General features: G+C 40.0%; 1 pseudogene; it reads right to left on the reverse strand.

Annotated features, from left to right (window-relative positions):
* Positions 1-8,641: 8,641 nt before the first annotated feature.
* Positions 8,642-17,136, reverse strand: LOC116480075 (ATP synthase subunit C lysine N-methyltransferase-like; annotated as a pseudogene).
* Between the last annotated feature and the right edge of the window lie 1,507 nt (positions 17,137-18,643).

Raw genomic sequence — 18,643 nt, forward strand, 5'->3', positions numbered from 1 at the left:
TTTTCCTTTTGTAAAATAAGTTTGTCTTTTGAAATTATAACAAACATGGTTACATCACAGTAATAGCTCTGTAAGATTCAGAATACTTCAAAGATAGTTTTGCTCATCAAATGAACTCAACAACTTAATTTTTTAAATGCAATTGTAAATTAATATAAGTTAAAATACAAATAAAACTTTCCCTTCAAAAGTAATTTTTGAGAACAAACCCTGGCCTTGGAATCTTTGCCTTTTCCTTCCTCTGCTGGAAATGTTCATCTAAGCTGGTTTTATGGCATCTTATTTAAAAAGCATCACTGGGCTGGGCGTAGTGGCTCATGCCAGTCATCCACACACTTTGGGAAGTCTAAGCAGAAGGATCACTTGAGCCCAGGGGCTTGAGATCAGCCTGGCAACATAGTCTAAAGAAAATAAAATGTAAAAAAGTAATTAAAAAGCATCATATTATCTAATAGGGTGGTAATGCAGGAGGGGCCCTCTACTCCAATTGGATTTCAAAATGAGAAGCTGAAGCTGTATGGATCACTATGTCCTTTTTTTAAAATTGTGTTAAAATACACATACCATAAAATTTGCCATCTTAACCAATTTTAAGTGTACAGTTCAACCGTGTTAAATATATTCACATTGTCGTGCTATCAATCTCAAGAACTTTTTTCCTTTTGCCAAACTGAAACTCTATACCCATTAAACAACCCTCGTTCCTATCCTCCCAGCCCCTGAAACTATACCCTTTTAAGAAAACCCTGTTTAATTTCCCTTTAGTGCTGTCTCATCATTGCCATCAGTTTTCAGCCTCTGGGAAGTCACATCACCTGTTCTGTCACCCTGCCCTCTCTAGCTCTTAGCTTTGCCACACTCACCTCCATTCTTTTCCTAAACATCAGGCTCCTCCATATTCCTAATCCTAATCCTACTCAATCCTCTCTATCTCCTCCTCAGCATTTGTATTGGCCAGTGTGGCTCTTTCTCTTTTAAAAAATTTTTTTAGATTGATTCTTGGTTGGCATTTTATTTATTTTTTTTTTGAGACAGGGTGACCCAGGCTGGAGCGCTGTGGCACAATCTTGGCTCACTGCAGCCTCCACCTCCTGGGCTCAAGCTATCCTCCCACCTCAGCTCCCGAGTAGCTGGGACTACAGGCTCACACCACCAAACCCAGCAACCCAGACACCTCGCCACAAGCTCTCACTCATATTTCCCTGCAAACTCCAAATTCTTCACCCACACCAGAGCTTAGGGAGAAGTGGTTAGTAGCTCTTTCTTGATCCTCCTCCCTTCAGACTTTGACTTCCTCAGCTTCCCTCACAATTGGGCAAGGTCTAATTCATATAATCACTTCCTTATTCTGTGACATTTTTGGTGGCTCTGCTTCCCTGACTGAACACCAACTGATATAATGGTAGAAGAGGAAAAACAATTTCCCTCTACCTTTCTAAGTTCAGCAGCTGGGGCCCTGCCAATAAAACTGACAAAAGACAGATTAATAGGAGAAAAGGCATACAAATGTTATTTGATATTAATATGTTTACATGTACACAGAGGCCTTTGTATAAAAGAAATGAAGATTCAAAGAAGCAAATAGGCATGAGCACTTATATACCACTTCAACAAAGAATGCTAAATTCTGGAGCTATGACACGTCAAAGGAAAAGGAGGCAAGGGAATTTCCTAGGGGTGGTAAATTGTGAGACAGTAAATATATGAGGAAATTAATGGGAAATAAAAGTTGTTTAGTAAGATTTGTTCTGCAGATTTGTCTTGGTGCATCTCAGGGCTGATAAGAGTTCTAGAGTCCTCCAAGTAATCAAGAGTCCTGGTGATTAAGAGTTGTTCTCCTGGGAGCTGTGGCTGACACACCTGTAATCTCAACACTTTGGGAGGCCAAGGCAGAAGGATCATTTGAGACCAAAATTTCAAGACCTCCCTGGGCAACATAGCGAGACCCTGTCTCTACAAAAATAAATTAGCCAGGTGTGGTGGTGCACACCTGTAGTCCCAGCTACTCAGAAGACAGAGCAAGACCCCATCTCTTAAAAACAAAAAGAGTGATGTTCCCCTTCTTGTGTCCATGTGTTCTCATTGTTCAATTCCCACCCATGAGTGAGAACATGCAGTGTTTGGTTTTTTTGTCCTTGCAATAGTTTGCTGAGAATGATGGTTTCCAGCTTCATCCATGTCCCTACGAGTTGATGGGTGCAGCACACCAACATGGCACATGTATACATATATAACTAACCTGCATGTTGTGCACATGTACCCTAAAACTTAAAGTGTAATTAAAAAAAAAAGAGTTATTCTCTTCTTTCTGGTACAAAAGAGGTAAACACCTTTACAAGTAGAAATTTATGTCCTGCTTTTAGTCAGATGGAGGAGGGCAGAGAGTTTTTTCTGCATAAGCTATTTCTTAATTGCCTTCAGCCCAAAATAATCCTCATGCCAAAGTGGCATATTCTGGTCCCCTTCACAATATATGTATGTGTGTAGAAAAATGTCTGAAAACATACATACCAAATGTAAACCCTGGTTATCTCTGAGCTTATGTGAATTTTTTTACCTTTTACTCATTTGTATTTCCTAGTTTTTAAAAGAATAACTGTGGGTTAACTAAGCTGAAATGATTAAAGACAGAAAAATATCTATTTACATTACAACAATTGAGTAACAACCCATTCTTAAACAAGAACCTTGGTAGGAATGAATGGGACACAAACTGCCTGGCATTCATATGAGAACCTTCTCTTCAATGTAGACAGCCTGAAGTACTCAGTTTATTCCCTGAGATGACCAAGGAATCTCTGAAATACTGTGGATTTTTGTTAAAAAAGGAAAGAGACAGAATTATTATACCTTTTCATACTTTTGATTCACTTTCACATTTCTTTACTGAGTCTTTTCCCACCCTGGCAAGGTAGATATATAAATCTTAGTTTTACAAAGAGATGGACTGACACATAGGACAAAAAAGAGTCAACTAAAGAATTTATAATACAAATGTTTTATGCTTAATGTTTTTATAAAACCATTGCAAATAAAGATTAAAGTATTTGTGAACATATGCAAATTCTGTAGGTGTTTGGTCAATCTTGGCAAGGAAGTGGTTGTCAAGGATTTTTTGTTTGTTTGCTTTTACAAGGCAGACTGATCTATCTGCAGGCAAAGTGGAAGTATTTAGAATAATTGATATGTTATAAAGTATTCGTAATTAATAATTATAATAAATTAACTTCATAGATAACATTTTGGCACAAAAAAGTTGGCAAATGATCAGCAGACTTGACAATTCTTTAAAAATGAACATTGTAGCAAATGAATCTGTTGTGTGTAGCATGTAATTACAGCGCTGTGGATAAGGTGCTAAGCTATCAAAAGGAAAAGTATGCTCTAAATTGGCCTCCTGGAGCATGAGGATGGTGAGAAGCACATTACAACACTCTAATAAATTACCCATGTCACCAGCTTGGGCAACATAGTGTGACTTCATCTCTACAAAAAAAATTTTTTCATTAGCTGGGCATGATAGCACACACCTGTAGTCCCAGCTACTCAAGAGGCTCAGGTGGGATCACTTGAGGTCAAGGCTGAGCCGAGATCATGCCACTGTATTCAAGCCTGGGCAACAGTGTGAAACCCTGTTTCAAAAAAAAAAAAATTACCTATGTCAAATGGGCAAATATTAATATAAATATTAATATAAAAGCCAAGAGAAATTCTCTTTAAAAATAAAAATTACATAATTCTTCCAGTAATTAACTACATTTGCCCAAACAAGACAATAAAGCAACAGGGGAAAATGGAAAAACAAAAGGATGCATGTTTGATGTTCTGAGGTTAAGAATAAGACCACTAGGCCAGGCACAGTGGCTCATTCCTGTAATCCCAACACTTTGGGAGGCCGAGGTGGGCAGATCACCTGAGGTCAGGAGTTTGAGACCATCCTGACCAACACGGTGAAACTCCGTCTCTACTAAAAATACAAAAATTAGCCGGGCATGCTGGCGGACGTCTGTAATCCCAGCTACTCTGGAGGCTGAGGCAGGGAGAATCGCTTGAACCTGCGGGGGCAAAGGTTGCAGTGAGCTGAGATCGCGCCATTGCACTCCAGCCTGGGTGACAGAGTAAGACTCTGTCTCAAAAAAAAAAAGAATAGGACCACTAAAGTCTGGTCTTGCCACTTATTGCTTTGTCTTAGGCAAAAAATGTTTCTATCACTCAGTTTTCTCATCTATAAAGTGAGGATAGTACTATCTAACCCATAACACTACCATAAATATTTGATGAGCTAATCAATATAAAGTAAAAAGCATCATACTTACTGCTCAATAAGTACGAACCATCAGAAAAAGCTTAGCTCCTTTAGTAAACTGGTATGTGTGGGGTAGGGTAAGGGACTTTATGGAAGATAGAGCTTAAAACAGCCAGAGATTAGCTAAATGAGTCTTTTGCACATTTTTAAGCTAATATGCTAATTAGCATCTCTAGAAATTAGACAGTAAACTGAGAAGAACAGATAGAAAAGAGAATTAAAACTCCTTATGTTAAAAATAGCAACAAATTGTTGAATTAAACATAGTAAGTTGAACTCACATATTTACCTTTGCTTCTTCACTAACCTCCACTAAAATGAAAGTGTAATGGTTAATTTTACATGCCAACTTGGCTGGGCTAAGGAATGCCCAGATAGCTGGCAAAACATTATTTCTCTGTGTGCCTGTGAGGATGTTTCTGAAAGAGGTTAGCATTTGAATCGGTAGAATGAGTAAGGAAAATTGCCTTCAGCAATGTGGGTGGCCATGATCCAATCCATTAAGAGCCCAAATAGAAAAAAAAATGTAGAGGAAAGGCAAATTCTCTCTCTTCATGAGCTGGGATATCCATCTTCTCCTGCTTTTAGACAATGGAACTCCCAATTCTCAGATCTTCAGCCTCGGATTGAATTGCACCACTGGCTTTCCAAGTTCTCCAGCTTGCAGAGGGCAGGTGGTTGCACTTCTCAGCCTCCATTATTGTGTGAGCTAATTCCCATAATAAATTTTCTCATGTATAATCCCTATTGGTTCTGTCTGTCTCTCTGGAGAACTCTGATAAACACGGATAATAAAAGAGGAAAGGCATAAACCCACATGAACAAAGAAAACTGGAAAAGAGATAAATGCAGCAACAAAAATTTGAAAACTGGAAAGCAAATGAGGAAGTTATTATCCTCTTCTCTGCCTAAATGTAAGCAGGCAATGGGGAAATCCCAGAAATAAGCTATTTGAATTTTTAAAATCCTGGGGAAATATCAGGAATTGAAGCACAAGGTGCCACTGAAAGCAAGGGAACTGATAGACTTAATGCATGAGAATTAGCTGAAAGTTCATATAAGATACTGCTAGACCACAGCCATCTATTTCACCCTTCCTCCCCCTTCACCCCACCCCCCCACTCCCACACCTGCCCTCCACCTTTTGCCACCATACAACGCCATTCCTCCACTATGGCAGAAGCCTGAAGTTTAACTGGTTAGAGAGATCGACCAAAAAGACTGAATTTGGATACACTGTGCTTCACAGAGAATGAGGGGTATTCTACCAAAAAAAGATGGGGGGTGGTTTAAGTGAAAGGCAACAACCCCTTTCCCCTACTTAGATTCCAAAACATGGCAGTCAGTTTCAAACCACATAAACAAGAGTTTCTTAGGAATCTGACCAGTACTCCTCACCCCCCAAAAAAGACTTATACATACTGAGAGTCAGGGGCTCCCAATAAAACAGCACAAATAGATGACTGTATTATAGAGTATATCAGGTAATAAATGCCACCCATGCATAGAGTTTCCCATCAGCTTTTAGGTAGCTCGATATTAAATATGAGAAGATAGTCAAGAATCATCAGTCTTTAGAAATATTCAATCTAACATGAAAGACAGAGGTCAAAACAAAGAATAAAAAGAAACTGTGACTGAGCTAATACAAAATCATTAATATCCGTGGAGAAATAAGTGCATCCTTGAAACAAGAACAATATGCTATTAAAAAGGACATTCAGAGAACAAAAAAAAATTATTCTTGGAAATTAAAAATATGAAAACAAATTTAAAACTCAATAGAGGCCGGGTGTGGTGACTCACGCCTGTAATCCCAGCACTTTAGGAGGCTGAGGCAGGCAGATCACCTGAGGCCAGGAGTTCAAGACCAGCTTGGCCAACATGGTGAAACCCCATCTCTACTAAAAATACAAAAATTAGCCAGGCATGGTGGTGCATGCCTGTAGTCCCAGCTGCTCAGGAGGCTGAGGCAGGAGAATCGATTAAACCTGGGAGGTGGGGGTTGCAGTGAGCCAAGATTGCACCACTGCACTCCAGCCTGGGCAACAGAGTGAGACTCTGTCCCAAAAATAAAAAACAAAAACAAAAACAAAACAAAACAAAACCTCAATCGAAGTTTGGAAGTAGGAGAGAAATGATAGGTTTATTAGAGAACTAGTCCAGGCTATGAAATGTCTGAAAAATACATGTTCCAGAAAGAGAGATAAAAAGTGAAAGGAAAGTATTCAAGACAATTTCCCAGAAATAAAGTTTCAAATGTCAAATGTCCAAATCAAAAGAGTTTTTTAAGTACCCAGCACAACGAAGGAGAAAAGGCTCATCCCCACCTTCATCATCATGAAATTTCAGAACTCCGAGGAGAATTACCCAGCGGAATGAGGACCTCCAGGAGAAAAGACTTTAATGGTTTCCAGAAAGACAGGCCACATACAAGAGTTCAAGAATCAGAGTTCCATCAGACATCTCAATAACAATATTACAATAGAACATATGCCTTCCAAATTTAAAGGACAGTTGCTGTCCAAATTAGAGTTCTATATGCAGCCAAATTATCCAACAGGCGAACTCTAAAACAAACACATGTTTTAGATGTGCAAGATGGGACACTGATTGTTGCCCTTCAAAAGCTTTCTTCTTTCTGTCCTCCTCCTCCTTCTTCTTTTTCTTCTTCTTCTCCTTCTCCTTTGCCTTCTGTAGTAAATATGACAAATTCTATCTGGACCCATGAAGATCCAGAATATGTAAAAATTTTCCAACTTTCATTGCAGCTAGATGTGTCCATGTGACTAAGCTCTGGGCCAAAAGTATGTAAGTAGAAGTAATTGATGGTACTCCCCAAAAGTTTTATTAAAAGCTAAAAGCAGGCCCTTTTCCTTCCATTTTTTTCTCCACAGCTAAAAAGGGATGGTAGATGGAACCAGACTGGCATTCTTATACTACTGGTGGAAGCCATTTGTTAGGAATGACCAAGGAGCAGGCTAGAAGGAGACTGAGTCCCTGATAATAATAGAACTTCCAAATCAGCTTTGACTACATTTACGTGAGAGAATAAGCTTCTATCTTCTTTATTCTCATTTAAAAGAAAATTATCAAGTTGATCATGTAAGTTTAAAGATGTAACCATCTTACTTTGTTACATCTCCATTAAGATAGTTCAGTATTTAGGTTACAGGTATATGACTGAGAGTTCAATTCTCTTTTGTGATAAGCATGGATTATTCGAGCTATCATTCAATATTCATTTTTCAGATACATGAAGCTTGTTGACTCACATTCAAATTCACATTTGCTACTTTTTAAAATCATTTCTCGGGGCCAGGCACGGTGGGTCATGCCTGTAATCCCAGGACTTTGGGAGGCCTAGGTGGGTGGATCACTTGGGCTCAAGAGTTTGAGACCAGCCTGGGCAACATGGTGAAATCCCATCTCTATCAAAAATACAAAAAATTAGTCAGGTATGGTGGCACACACCTGTGGTCCCAGCTACTCAGGAGGCTGAGATAGGAGGATTGCTTGAGCCAGGGAGGCGGAGGTTGCAGTGAACCAAGATCACACCACTGCACTCCAGCCTGGGTGACAGAGTGAGACCCCCTCTCAAAAAAAATCATTTCTCCTCATTTGTGGCATTAAGCCATATTCCTTATAATATGAAGAGCTGTTGACATCTTTCCTACCCATAAACATGACCATATGACCATCACTTATTCATATTTTCATGCATCCAATTGCATAAAAAGGCAGTAAGTACATTTCTTAGAATATAGCATTAAAAGCAGATTTTAAATCTACCTGTTTTTCTTAACTTCTGTTTGTTTTCTCCCACAGTTAAGGAAAGGAATAGTAATTTTTCATTTCATTCTAATCACACTAGTAATTTTTCACACTAATACAATGTGTAATATATTCCCACTGTATTAATCTGTTCTCACACAACTATGAAGAAATACCCGAGACTGGTAATTTACAAAGGAAAGAGGTTTAATTGACTCACAGTTCTGCATTGCTGGGGAGGCCTCAGGAAACTTACAATCATGGCAGAAGGCAAAGGAGAAGTAGGCACCTTTTTCACAGGGTGGCAGCGGAGAGTGAGTGCAAGCAGGAGTAATGCCAGACACATATAAAACCATCAGATCTCTCGAGATTCACTCATTATCATGAGAACAGCATGGGGGAACCACCTCCATGATCCAATTACCTCCTTGACACATGGGGATTACGGGGGCTACAATTCAAGGTGAGATTTGGGTGGGGACACAGAGCCAAACCATGTCACACACCAAAGAAAAGTATGCTCTGGTGCACAGCTGTAAGTTTCCATAAAATCAGGGAAGATCACGAACATTTCAGAAGAGCACTCTTACTAAGGTTTATATTTGAATGACTGGCTGGAAATGCATCAATGTTCAGGGCTTCACCTGCTCTAAAAGTGCACATGTCATATGCCCACACTGTGTCTATACTCTCCCCAGTTATATGGTCTGTGTTCCAGTGGGGAAAAGGGAACCGGTAAGCAATGACTCTGGCATCATCCCCAAGTTCAAGTTTCTTCTCCAACTGCAGCATCATCTGAGAGGCACACCAAAAATAACAGTGTTTGAGTACTATGAAAAAGTAACTGCCCACAAATCTGAAATATAAAATTTGGCAGAGCCATGCACACTTTCTTGCCAAGCATGACACTTGGAATACCAAACTAGCCACGGATTAAATTCACAACCAACTGCCGTGAATCTTTCCTTTGCAGCTGCTATTACTGTGTTATTAATGTGTCCATTGCCATTATCAATGTCTACCAGGGATCCTCCTCTGCATAGCAACATTTTCACATTTTTGATCTGCTTTGTAGTTGCAGGTACAAAAGGCAAACAGACTTTTGAGAGGATTGGTGCTATAAATGGCATAGCTACAGCATACAGCCACCAGAGCCCCGCCCACAATCTCAATAAATAAAAACCCCTAGTTGCTTTTCTTCAAACGGTTGGCTTCAAAAGTCAAAGGTAGAATATGTCTTGACTGACTTTCTTCTTTAAGTGTTTCTAGGGATGTACCTCCCTCCACTCTTTTGGGAGTTTCTATCTTCTTTAAACCACCATTACTTTGGGTTTCTGTCACTGTAGCCAACCTTATCCTGGCTAATCCTACCTAATGCACAAGTTTTTGAAGGTTTTCTTTGCAAATTATTAAGTTTTATAAATATGGATATAATATGTATATATATATTTGATTGCCTTATTTAACTCTTCTGTATACAGCTGTTTTGTCTTCTTGATATGCAAATTATGAAAGAAGTTTATTAAAGAGTGACACTATGATGGTGGCTTTACCAATTTCTTATATTTTGGGGGAGATTTTGCTGTGCGTACACAAAACCATTATAAAATAGTCCTTTGCCCCATTTTAAACTTTGAGTTTTGATTTTTTCTGATAATACTACATTTGATTTCTTCCATTTTTATTTTTCTGCTGTGTCCTTCCCCACTTATTTTCAAACTTCAGTTGTCACTTGCTTGAGTATTGCAGAATTGATCTCAGAGAATTCTGAAGGCTGATTTTATTTTTTTTATTTTTATTTTTGAGATGGAGTCTCGCTCTGTTGCCCAGGCGGGAGTGCAGTGGCGCCATCTCGGCTCATTGCCAGCTCCGCCTCCGGGGTTCATGCTGTTCTCCTGCCTCTGCCTCCCAGGTAGCTGGGACTACAGGCACCCATCACCATGCCCAGATAATTTTTCTGTACTTCTGGTAGAGACGGGTTTCACTGTGTTAGCCAGGATGGTTTCCATCTCCTGACCTCGTGATCCACCCACCTCGGCCTCCCAAAGTGCTGGGATTACAGGTGTGAGCTGCCGCACCCGGCCAGGCTGATTTTTTTGAGGGATGCTAGACCTGGGAAATTGCGGTTAGCCTCACCCACTCTCATGGTAAGCATTCAGAAAATGTTGGGATTATTTTGCCTCTGATTTATGGGCAGTTATATAGCTCAAGTCTCTAGAATAGTCAGGTTGTGAGGCAATAGGCAGGGGTTGAAAAAAGAAGGAGATGAAAATCCTGTGAAAATGGTAAGGTGAGATTCCCTTGTGTAGCAGAATCTTCACTCAGTGCTGTTGGTAATAAACACAATTCTATTTCCCTATGGAAATCTTTGGAGACTGGCAAGTCCACACCACCATTAGGTAGCATGTTATGTCATATCCTGCCTTTGTGCAATTGAGTCCATAAGTTTCCATATTCTTTCCTATAAAAAACATTATATCCTTTAATAACATTGGCATTTTTTCCACCAATCACATCATCATTTTGTTATGAAAGTCACCAGGTATGTCTTTTGCAGAGAACATGAAGTTAATTGCTGGATTTTTTTTTTTCCTGTAGTATTACCACATAGTTACCATACCATTTAAAAAATATCTTGCTCAGTCTTGGACAGCTCTGTTGAGATCTTTAATATGTTCTGATAAAGCATTTATTACTTCTCATTCACCACATTGAACATTTCTATGTGCCAGGTATGTATCAGTGAATAAAACAGAAAAAAAATAAATCCCTGTTTATACTACAGTGAATCGGGGAAAAAGATGTTGACTAAGAGGAAGATAATAAACATGGTAAATAAATATGTTATATGTTAGAAGCTGATAAGTACTATGAAGGAAAAAACAGAGCAAAGTGAGAAGTGAGACATATAGTCACAAATTGCAACTTTACATTAGTAGTCAGGATAAATGTTTTGGTTATTGTTGTGTAATGAACTACCCCAAAACTTTAATGGCTCAAAGCAACAACCGTTTTATTATGTCACATGATTTTGTGGGTCAGGAATTTGGCTAGGGCTTAACTGTGCAATACTTCTGTTCTACCTGGTGTCAACTGGTGGCTAAGCTGGGCTGCAAGATCCAACATGACTTCACTGGTCCAAGAGGGTTCAAGATGACTTCACTCACATGCCTGGAGTTGACAGGGAGGACTAGAAGCCTAGACTCAACTGGGACCCTCTCCTTCCTCCATGGAGTGTCAGGATGTCTCCAGGTGGTTTCTAAGCAAGGTATCAGACTTCTTACAAGGAAACTCAGGATTCTAAGAGTCCCAGGTGGAAATTGCTAGTCTCAAAGCTAAGTCCGACAAAACTCTATTGGTCCAAGCAGTCATACACCATCCATTATTCAAGGTGATGGGATATGGATTTTTACCTTGACAGGAGAAATGTCAAAAATTTTGTGGCTATGCCTTCACCTAGTAGGCATCATTGGGAAGTGACATTTCACTAAAGACTTGAAGAAGGTGAGAGAATTGGCCAGGGGATCTTTGGGAGAATAGAGTTGCAAAGAGAAAACAACAGGGCAACATTCCCTAGTCAGGATTGTGTCAGGCATTTCAATGTGACTGAAATAGAACGCGCAGGGGAAGAATATTAAATGGAATATGAGAGAGAATGGGGAGGGGATGGATTCCCAGCAGATCCTATGAGTCTTGTAGCCATTTAAGGACTTTGGATTTTACTATGAGTGAATGGTGGATCACTGAGAATTGAACAGAGGTATGACATATGACTTATCTTTTAAAAGGATTATTCTAGCTGATATGTTGATAATAGTCTATTGCACTAATTTAAGCAAGAGATCACACTTGCTTAGACAAGCATAGTAGAAATAGAGGTAGTGATGAGTGATTGGATTCTGGATTTATTAACAATTTGAAGGTTGGTATAGGATTTTTAATGGCTTGAATGTGGAATGTGTATGATCAAGGGAAAAGTAGAGCATGGTTGCAAATATCTTAGCCATACCTGGCCGGGTGCGTGGTTCACGCTTGTAATCCCAGCACTTTGGGAGGCCAAGGTGGGCAGATCATTTGAGGTCAGGAGTTTGAGACCAGCCTAACCAACACGGTGAAACCCCGTCTCTACAAAAACTACAAAAAAATTAGCCAGGCATGGTGTCGCATTCCTATAGTCTCACCTACTCGGGAGGCTGAGGCAGGAGAAGCACTTGAATCCAGGAAGTGGAGATTGCAGTGAGCCCAGATCACGCCACTGCACTCCAGCCTGGGTGACAGAGACTCATTCTCAAACAAAAAGAAAAAAAAAAAATTTAGCCATAGCAGCTGGAAGAATTAATTTACAATCATCTAAATAAAGAAAATTCCAGATAGAGTAAGTTTAAGAGAAAAATTGAGGATTCTGTTTTGGACATGTTAAATTTGGGATGGATGTTAGCTATCCTAGCAGAGATGTCAAGCAGGAACAAGGAAGAGAGAAGAGTGTGGAATTCAGAAGACACTCTTGACTGAAGATATTAAAAATATGATAGGTGGTCCATGTTTTTAAAGGCATAGACTGGATGAGATCACAGGCTGTGGTATATTTCAGCATTAGGAGGGTGGAAGAAAATGGAATATCAGAATAGAGACGAAAAGAAGTATTGAATGAGGAAAGAGGAAAACAAAGAGTGTGATGAAATGGGGGGTCAAATCAAGAAAGTGTTTCAATGAAAAAAGTGCCTCATCAAATTATGTCAAACTCTGCTCATAGGTCAAATAAGATGAGAATTAGCAATCGGATATTGGAATCAACAGCACGCACATCATTGGCGACCTTGACGAGAGGAACTGGGGACAAAGAATATGGATAACTCTTTCAAAGAATTTTTGTTGGGAAAAATTCAGCAGAGTGGAAAAAACTGCAAGATAAGAGAAAGAGGGAAGAATTGATGGACAATGTTCTTGAATAAACAGAGGGCTTGAGTCTAGGGCAAAATGAAGAAAATGGCTTTAGATGGGAGCTGTAGTAACATGGGGAAGATAGAATCTATGGGTGCAGACTCAGGAACATGGGTTTTAGTAGATCTAATGCTAGGAACATGTGAAAATTCTAATTATTGAAAGAAGAAACAATGGTGTCAGCTGAATATGAGGATAGAGGAAGAAGCGCTGCTTGGTTTGAAGAGAAAGGGAAAGGTGTAAACTATCATAGGAAAGTGGGAGACTGAATAGATCAGGGAGTGGTATGGTTTGATTCTGTGTCCCCATCCAAATCTCATCTCGTGCCAAGGGAGGGACCTATAATCCTCATATATCAAGGGTGGAAGGTAATTGGACCGTGGGGCAGTTTCCCTCATCCGGTTCTCATCATAGTGAGTGAGTTCTCATGAGATCTGATGGTTTTATAAGTGTTCGACTGTTCTTCCTGCATGCTCTCTCTCCTGCCACCTTGTGCAAAAACTACCTGCTTCCCTTTCCACCATGATTGTAAGTTTCCTGAGGCCTCCCCAGCCATGCAGAACTGTGAGTCAATTAAACCTCTTTCCTTTATAAAGTACCCAGTCTCAGGGAAGTTCTTTATAGCAGTGTGAAAACGGATTAATACAGGGAGATATACAGCATAACTGCTGGCAACATTAAGAGCCACTTGAGGTTGCAAACTACAAAAAAAAAAATCCTAAGCCCTGTACCAACTGAATGGACACCCACCTTGGCCAAGGGGACCCCAGAAAAGCCTTAAAGCAGTTCCCAGCTAAGATGGGACAGGAGGTTGGACATACCTCATTATACCCTCTCCCTTTTGCAGTTTAGACACAATTGACCAGCATTAGTAAAATAGAGATCATGAGACTGACAGAACAGACTCTTCGTGGCAATAAGATACCAAATTATAAACAGGCCCTAAGGCATGTCAGGCAAGGGTTAAGTCATGCACCCCACATTTCCAAGAATAAACTATGTTCTAAAGGCCACAAGGTTTTTTTCTCTAGCAGCTAAACAAGCACTGGCCTTGATAAGCAATATCAAAACAATTGCAGCTGATCCATTGCCAGACACTGACTGAACCCCTGTTCCGCCAGCCATAACCACCGCTTTTATCAAACAGGAGACAATTTCAGAAACTTTCTCCACGTAAAAAGACCACCAGACCATGGGCTGGTTCTGGAACGTTTAGAGAGGTTGTGCACTTGCATGCCTTCATGTCCTAAAAAGATCTTAAGTCCCCACCCCAAAGTGAACATGGGCCACATATTACATGTATGTTTATTCAATAAAAATGTCTCAGGACCACCTTCATGAACGCTCCTCCAGTAATTTGAATACATATGTTTAGCCAACTGTTCAGCATAAAGCTCTTACCCCAACCCCACCTTCTTTGAAGACTTGTCTCTGATCTTGGCCTGAGGCATGCTTCCCAGCCTGTAGGATGGCAACTGTAATCCTTTACAGAAAATGAAAGTCTTCTTTTTTAAAAATTATATATTGTGTGTGGGTTTTTTTTTTTTAATATTTATAAGGTTCATGGCCATGAATTTAAAGTAGGACCAGTAAGCAGTTTTGTTTTTCCTTCAGCCATTTTCAGCTGCACTGGTGCAGGTAAAGGATAGATCTAGAGTTGGATTTAACTAAGGTTGTGGTTTTGCCAAAGTAGTATGACAAAGTGAGAGAGGGCAAAGTTGAGTGCATACGCATGTAAATAATTTTTTATTTTTGGAGACAGGGTCTCACTGTGTCACCCAGGAGGCTGGAGGGCAGTGGTGCAATCTCAGATCTTGGCTCACTGCAGCCTCAACCTCCCAGGCTCAAGCAATTCTCCCATCTCAGCCCCCTGAGTAGCTGAGGCTACAGGTCTATGCCACCATGCCCAACTAATTGTTTTGTATTTTTTTGTAAAGATGAGGTTTCGCCATGTTGCCCAGGCTGGTCTCAAACTCCTGAGCTATGGTGTTCCGCCCACTTTGGCCTCTCAAAGTGCTGGGATTACAGGTGTGAGCCACCATGCCCAGGCACAAGCAAACAATTATAATGATCTAATAGCATGTAATTTGGCAAGAAAGTGAAGAGAGGAGGACATCAAGGGGACAAAGGGCAGTGGAAGTGGTAGATGAGTAGACTGGAATCCCCATGGAACAGGAAAACTGTTAAAGTCAGGATACTAGAGGAAGTGAAGTAGAAAGGAAGGTGGAGGAGGTGGTGATCAGAGAGCGAGATGTACAAGGCCAAAATTATAGAGGTTGCAGCAGTTGTTATGACAAGGTTAGACTGTGACTATGAGTGCTAGAGGTAGGGTCGGGAGGAGTTTAAGGTGTTTAAAAGATCATTTATGTATTTACTGAAATCATCTAGAATATCAGTCATAGTTTTGGTAAGATTAATGAGCCAGACTCTAAAATGATCATGAAATGAGAGGGAAAGGGTGATAGAATGAAGGTCTCCTCCTCCCACTGTATCTGCTGCTATCTGTTGATAGGTTTTCTCTCTTATCGACTGAACACTGGCATTTTGCATCTTATGTACTTTTCCCCTACTGGAAGAAAATCTCAACTCTGGGGAACAGCAGTCTTTATCAGAATCCCAAGGCTCTCCTATGTTCCTGATGTTTCAAATGTCGTTCACAAAGGCCCAGATTTCCTGTTTTCGGAATGCACCCCAGTTCTATAAGGAGTACCTTCAGCCTCAGAACAGTCACCTGATTCACTGGCTCTGGAGCCTACTTTTGTCAGAGGATCCACTCTATTTTTTCATAGTACAAACTTCTCTCACCAACAGCCACTTCCATTACCCTGAAGTCAAAAGCAGGAAGAGATAAGACACCTGCTCAGTTTGCTTATCACCAGCAAGGCCATGGTAGAGTCTTAAGCACGACAGGCATGTTTACTAGATTAATGCATTAGGAAAACCATTCTGGTTACATTTTGGAAAACAGCTTAGAGGAGGAAGAATAGAGGCAGGGAGACAAACTAGATGGCTGTTGCTATAACCTAGGTTAAGAGACAGCTTACCTAGACTGATCTAGGTTGGTGGCTGTGGAAAACAGGATAAAGACATTCCAAACTAATTCTAGTTTCCAGAACTCATGTTAATCTTTCTCATCTGGGGATTTGCAGTTAAACCTTCTGCTTAGAAAATTCTTCCTCATTGTTCAGTTTCCACTTATGAGCAAGAACACGCGGTGTTTGGTTTTCTGTTCGTGTTTAGTTTGCTAAGAATGATGGTTTCCAGCTTCATCAATGTCCCTGCAAGGGACATGAATTCATCCGTCTTTATGGCTATATTCCATGGTGTATATGTGTCACATTTTCTTTATCCAGTCTATCATTGATGGGCATTTGGGTTGTTCCAAGTCTTTGCTATCGTGAATAGTGCTGCGATAAGCATACATGTGCATGTATCTTTAAAAAATGATTTATAATCTTTTGGGTATATACCCAGTAATGGGATTGCTGCGTCAAATGATATTTCAGGTTCTAGATCCTTGAGGAATCGCCACACTTTCTTCCACAATGGTTGAACACACGGACACATGGAGGTGAACCTCACGCACAGGGTCTTGTCGTGGGGTGGGGGTCTAGGAGAGGGAGAGCTTTAGGAGAAATACCTAATGTAGATGACGGGTTGATGGGTGCAGCAAACCACCATGGCACATGTATACCCATGTAACAAAACTTCACGTTCTGCACATGTATCCCTGAACTTAAACCATAATAATAAATAAATAACTGAAAGTTCTTCCTCACCCTTCTTGCCTAGCCCTTACTCTTCCTTTTGATTTCAGTACAGATGTGATTTCCTCTGGGAAACATTTCTTATGCCTCAAGAGCAGCTTGACTTCCCTGTGTGGCTATGGCCTCCTGTGCTTATCTGTATCAAGTCACGTCTTCCAATTATTATTTACCCGTATCCCAGTTTCTTAAACAGTGGCACTGACATTCTTGATTAGCTAATTCTTATTTGTGGGGGACTGCCCAACAAATAAGTTGTTTAGCAGCATTCCTGGCCTCTACCCGCTAGATGCCAGTAGTACTCACCCTTTTCCTTCCTCCAACCTGTATAGTTGTGTTTGCGACAATCATGTCTCCAGACAGTCTTACGTCTCCTGGGGGCCAAAACTGCCTCCAGGTGAGAACCACTGACCTAGAAAAATGTATCGTTTCCTAACAATTGCCCCACCTCTGGACATTTAGGTTATTCCCATGTTTACTACAGATTTGAGATTAACATTATGTGCGTGAATCATCAATAATTCCAAAAAGTGAACTAAGAGGGTACATAAATCATACCAATCTTACCTTTCCATCTGTAGTTCCTGCATAGCAGATTCACCGTAACTTTTCAGTATTGAGCTTTTTCACATTAAAAGATACAAGCTCCACTCATTACAATTTAAAAAAAATGAAACTCTTCTGGTTTATTTCGCCATCAATGAGAATGGGCATCTTTTGAAGCATTTTACTTAATGTCTTTGTTTTTTAAATGGCTAGAGTTCAAACTTCCAAATTCACAAAAAAATTCTAACACTTCTCAATTAAAATTCAAATGTTAGTGTTTACCATGTACAGTACTGTGGTCAGGGTACTAGGTGATAGATACTACAGTAAAAACAGAAATGGTGTCTGCTTTGAGAGTTTACATTCTAGAGAGGCATGGTCCAGTATGATAGCCACCAGCCACAAGTGATCATTGAATACTTGAACTGTGGCAAGTTCAAATTGAGAAGTGAACTGTAAGTGAAAAATATGTGCTTGGTATGGGGAAAAAATATGAAATACCTAACTTTATACTGGCATGTCCATATGACACGTTAGATATACTGGGTTAAATAAAACATGTTTCTGAAATTAATTTTGAATATACATATATATTTTTATATATTAAAAAATCTTTTAACCAGTCAAGTGACTCTCTTATTTTAAATGTTAAAGAACAGTGGGCAAAGCACAGGCACATTTGGTGGTCAATTTTTGTTAATTTTCTCTGTCTGTCTATCTAAAAGGAGACAGGATCTCACTCTGTTGCCATCTATCTATCTATCTATCTATCTATCTATCTATCTATCTATCTATCTAAAAGGAGACAAGATCTCACTCTGTTGCCCAGGCTGGAGTGCAGTGGCATGATCACAGCTCACTGCAGCCTCAAACTCCTGGGCTTAAGCAATCCTCCTGCCCCAGCCTCCGGAGTAGCTGGGATTACAGGTGCAAGCCACCATACCCAGCTCATTTAAAACATTTTTATAGAGATGGGATCTCACTTTGCTGCCCAGGCTAGTCTCAAACTCCTAGCCTCACGCAATCCTCCTGCCTCAGCCTCCTAAAGTGCTTGGGATTACAGGTGTGAGCCACCACATCCAGACCACAAATAGTTTTTAAACTGTTCAAAATATTTTAAAAATATATATGGAAAAGAACCTTGAAGTAACATTTATCAGCCACACCAGTTTCACAAAATCAGGTATTGCTACCTACTAGGTTGGTGCAAAAGTAACTGCGGTTTTTGCCATTAAACGTTAAAAGGGCAAAATAAATAAATAAATAAATAAATAAATAAATAAATAAATAACTTTTGCAAGGACCTATTAGT

Source organism: Hylobates moloch, unplaced genomic scaffold (assembly GCF_009828535.3).
Source record: "Hylobates moloch isolate HMO894 unplaced genomic scaffold, HMol_V3 SCAFFOLD_13, whole genome shotgun sequence".
NCBI classification, from domain to species: Eukaryota; Metazoa; Chordata; class Mammalia; order Primates; family Hylobatidae; genus Hylobates; species Hylobates moloch.